Here is a 4,797-nt window from a genome sequence, read left to right as displayed (position 1 = left end):
CCAGACCAAGCATCTCTAGACGGCAGGGTGAAGATGGGGTTAAGTCTTCTCTGACAGTGTGTTAATGAAGCAATTATTCTTATATTCCTTTCCTACTTTATACAAAAACTGCCCCGACCTTCTCAGCTCCCAAAGTGCTGGCTGTCAACTGGCAGAAAAATAGAAATCTTCTCTAAATAGTTAAGTCCTTTTTCTCTAAAGGAGAGAAAAGCACTAAGATTCTGATATTGGGATGTCCCCAAGGAGTAGAACTAAGATCTTGACATGAGGACTCTCCCAAGAAAGAGGCCCAGCTAGATCACCCTATGAAGACTACATTAAGCAAGCTACAAGTTCATACACCAACACTTTCAGGTAGATGACTTTTGGTTTGAGAAAATAGTCAGGGAATGTCAGGAGGACAGGAAAGACTGTATGACCAAGGTGTTCAGAAAATAAGAGAAGTTGTTACATTCACAAATGAAGAACAAGGTGATATATTTTTTAAAATTCAGAGAACAAAGAAGCAAGCTTTTTGAAATTATGATAGCAGATATTCTGAAGGGGTATAGATAAAGTAGATTAATAAAGAAGGTAGAATTTAGGATATATTCCAGAAAGTAAAATAAAAAGCAAAGATAGAGAAACGAGGAGAGAAAAGGGAAGAAAATTAGAAAACCACTCTGGGAGATTCAATACCTAAATAAGAGGAGTTCTAGAAAGAGGAAAGAGAGAAAATAGAAGGAGGGGAATTATAAAAAGTAATTCAAGAAAATTTCTCAGAACTAACAGGTATGTTTGCCTAGCCTGGTGGTCTAAAATAGACCCATACCATACCATATTATAGCATTTTAAGGCACTAGTGGAAAAGGATCCTACAATCTCCAGAGGACTGGAGTTTTCGTACCAGAATCAAGAATCAGAATGTTACCAAATGCTTAAAATGTAATAGTAGAAGCTGTAAGACAATGAAACAATGTCTTCAAACTTCTGAAGAAAAATGATTTCCAGTTTCAATTTTATTTCCGTCTAAAAGTGTGAGGCAGAATGAAGATTTCTAAAAATCTGCCTCTCTTGCACCTTTTCTCAGGAAGGTACAGGAGGATGTACTCCACCAGAATAAGGAAGTGAAGTAAGAAAGGATAAGACCTTGATCCAAGAAACAAAGCAACAAAGTCTCTAGAATGGGTTAAATGGAGACCTCTAGGTGACAGCTGTGCCTGGAAAGCAACATGTCCAGGATGGAACAGGTCACAAGGTACCAGAAAGCATTTCTCCGGGAGGGTGAAATTGATAAAATATCTTAATTTGAATATCTCAAGTGGAAACTTGCACACTTTGGGAAGGATTTGGATTAAATTAGCACAAGTCCATCAGAGAAGGCAATGGCACCCCACTCCAGTACTCTTGTCTGGAAAATTCCACGGACGGCTGAGCCTGGTAGGGTGCAGTCCGTGGGGTCACTAAGAGTCAAACACCACTGAGCGACTTCACTTTGACTTTTCACTTTCATGCATTGGAGAAGGAAATGGCAACCCACTCTAGTGTTCTTGCCTGGAGAATCACAGGGATGGGGGAGCCTGGTGGGCTGCTGTCTATGGGGTCACACAGAGTTGGACACGACTGAAGCGACTTAGCAGCAGCAGCAGCACAAGTCCATAGAAGAAGTAAGTAAATCTGCAAGAAGACCAGTGTTAATTTCAGAGAAAACTAAAAAGTTGTGCAGGGCTTATTAGAATTAAGAATTTATACTCAGGCTACTCTTGGGTCTAGTGGTTAAGAGTTTGCCTTGCAGTGCAGGTTTGATCCTTGGTCTGGGAAGATCCCACATGCTGAGGGGCAGCTGGGCCCATAAGCCACAAGTACGAAGCCTGTGCTTTAGAGCCCACCCACTGCGACTACTGAAGCCTGCATGCTCTAGGGCCTGTGCCCTGCAACAAGAGAAGCCCCTGCAATGAGAAGCCCACGCACCACAATGAACGGTAGCCCCCTTTCACCACAACTGCAGAAAGGCCTTGCACAGCAATGAAGACTCAGTGCAGCCAAAAATAAATAAGCAAATAAATAAAATTTTTGAAAAACAGAATTTGTACTCATCAAGTACTACTGCTGCTAAGTCACTTCAGTTGTGTCCGACTCTGTGCGACCCCAGAGACGGCAGCCCACCAGGCTCCCCCATCCCTGGGATTCTCCAGGCAAGAACACCGGAGTGGGTTGCCATTTCCTTCTCCAATGCATCAAAGTGAAAAGTGAAAGTGAAGTCACTCAGTCGTGTCCAGCTCTTCGTGACCCCATGGACTGCAGCCCACCAGGCTCCTCCATCCATGGGATTTTCCAGGCAAGAGTGCTGGAGTGGGGTGCCATTGCCTTCTCCGCATCAAGTACTAGTGAAGAGAAAAGAATCTTGAGGAAATATTCACAATATACATAAATGTCTAATAATATCAAGAATATAATATAAACTTCCAAAAATCAATAGTAAGACCACAAACAACCCAATGCAAAACAGGCAGGGGAAACAAAGAAGTATGGGGCTTCCCAGGTGGCACTAGTGGTAAAGAACCCACCTGCCAGTGCAGGAGACGTAACAGATACGAGTTTGATCCCTGGGTTGGAAAGATCCCCTGGAGGAGGGCACAGCAACCCACTCCAGCATTCTTGCCTGGAGAATCCCATGGATAGGGGAGCCTGGCGGGCTATAGTCCAGGGCATTGCAAAGGGTCAGACATGACTGGGCAAATAACACTTTCACTTTCATAGTTTAATTTTGCCAACTGAAAAATGGAAATAATCCTTTTAGTTTACCTATTAGAGTTGCTCCGAAAAGTAATCAAGATGATTATCAAAAAACAATCATATTTGTTTAAAAAAACTATTTGATTGTTACATGTTAAAGTAAGCACATGGGAAAAGTAAAGTTGAGTTTCACAGGAACACATGTATACCCATGGCAAAACCAATACAATATTGTAAAGTAAAAAAAAAAGATAGGAATAGGGTTGTTTCAGCTTTTCAGAGTGTCTACGTAGGCACATATCATTTAACTAAAAGGAATGAACCATGTGTATTATATAAATAAACACATATTTTAAAATCATATGATATTTACTACATACTTGTTATCTACTGGCTCTGTGTAAAATACAAAATATGTGTATGTTTTTGTGTTGACATATCCACAAAATCCTATTTCAGGATTTTAGGTATAGCCAATGAGCTAGCTACACTTAGCTTCCACCCACGTACATGAATATAGAACCTATTTTACCAATGCCATCAGCAGTGAGCTGACAGCCCCATGACATTTTTTGGTTACACATTTTCAGTGACCGCATTTTGAGTTACAAGGCTCACCAACCTCACGGCCATAAAAAGTTCTAACACTCCCACCCTATTAGATATCTAGCTTATTCATTTCTGCCTCCACATTGAGTAACTAGGGAAACAATGATGTCAGTGTTCAGTGTGGAACTTATTAACATCTCTATTTAGGCTGAAGGCTTGGGAAGCCTATAGTTATTTCATACATCTCACCACCACCTCTGTAATAAATTCATACAACTTTAGTTTTTCTGAGGGGAAATGGTATCATTCTGTTCAATGCCTTGTTTGAAAGAAAATATATATTCCAAAAAATATATATTCTGAAAAAAATCACCTGTGTATTTGCAGTTGGGTTTTTTTGATGGACCTTGACCACACTGAGCCATTGTGTGATCCGAGTTAAATATCCCCCCCTTGGACCATACTCCTTTGAGCAGTCATTCTTCAGCTGGCCTTCACTACCACATCAATTTTGATTTGAGAGGCTAAATCCCTGTGTTGTTCTTTTTCCTTGTAATCTTTTTTCCAACTCCATGATATTGGTAATAAAGATTTTTTAGAAATTAACAGTACCCAAGTGTAACCCTGGGCCTTCGAAACCCTGCTGCCTCCAAAATAGGATAGAGATGAGTTAGCCGTCTCTTCAGTGAAAAGAATAACTGGACACTCAGTCCAGGTCAGCAATCACTTGCATAAAATGTTTGTGTTCTTTGTTTCCAAAATTATTTTTCTCCTCTTCTTTTCTCAAACTTGCTATACCCTCTGCTTCTCAATTTTTGACTTCATAATATTGTTCATTGAGAAAGTAGGAGCAATTGGCATGAATTCCTTTATTTCTCCACCATCTAAACGGACCCACCTCCATGACCTGTCTGTACTCTGCCTTCTCTCCACTTCTTTGAATGAAAGGCCAGCTCAAACACCTGGGCTTAAGATCCTACCCCTCTAATTCTTGATGTTCCCTTCTCTCTTTTTTCGCATGAGTTTCCCCCTCTCTGCTCAACAGCCTCATCATCCCCATGGTCTACTGACTCCTTGCTTTAAAAAGACTTTCCTTAACCCTACATACAGCTTTAGCTACTGTTTTGTTTCTCTTCTCTCCAGTCAGTGGCAAATGTCATATATTTCAAAAAGGAGAGAGTAGTCAATGGTATTGAATGCTACTGAGAGGTCAAAGGTTCACAGAATTGGACCCATGAAAGAGCACCTATAATTCACTGTGTCCATTTCCACATCTATTCTTCCTGGCCCCCTCAGTCAAGCTTCTGCCCCATCACTCCACTAAAGCTGCTCTTATCAGGGTACCCGGGAATTCCATCTAGTCACATTCTGTGTATCCTTATCCTCTCAGCAATATTCAACGCAGTTGAGTCCTGTCTCCTTAAAATACTGATTCTCCCGAAAGCGGAACCGGAGACTTGTAGGTAGATGATTTATTTGAGGAAAGATTCCAGGGAGCTAAAGTGAGACATCATAGAAAAGGAAAGAAAACCA

Source organism: Bos indicus x Bos taurus, chromosome 20, assembly GCF_003369695.1.
Source record: "Bos indicus x Bos taurus breed Angus x Brahman F1 hybrid chromosome 20, Bos_hybrid_MaternalHap_v2.0, whole genome shotgun sequence".
Taxonomy (NCBI): domain Eukaryota; kingdom Metazoa; phylum Chordata; class Mammalia; order Artiodactyla; family Bovidae; genus Bos; species Bos indicus x Bos taurus.
This window is presented reverse-complemented; position numbering follows the sequence as displayed.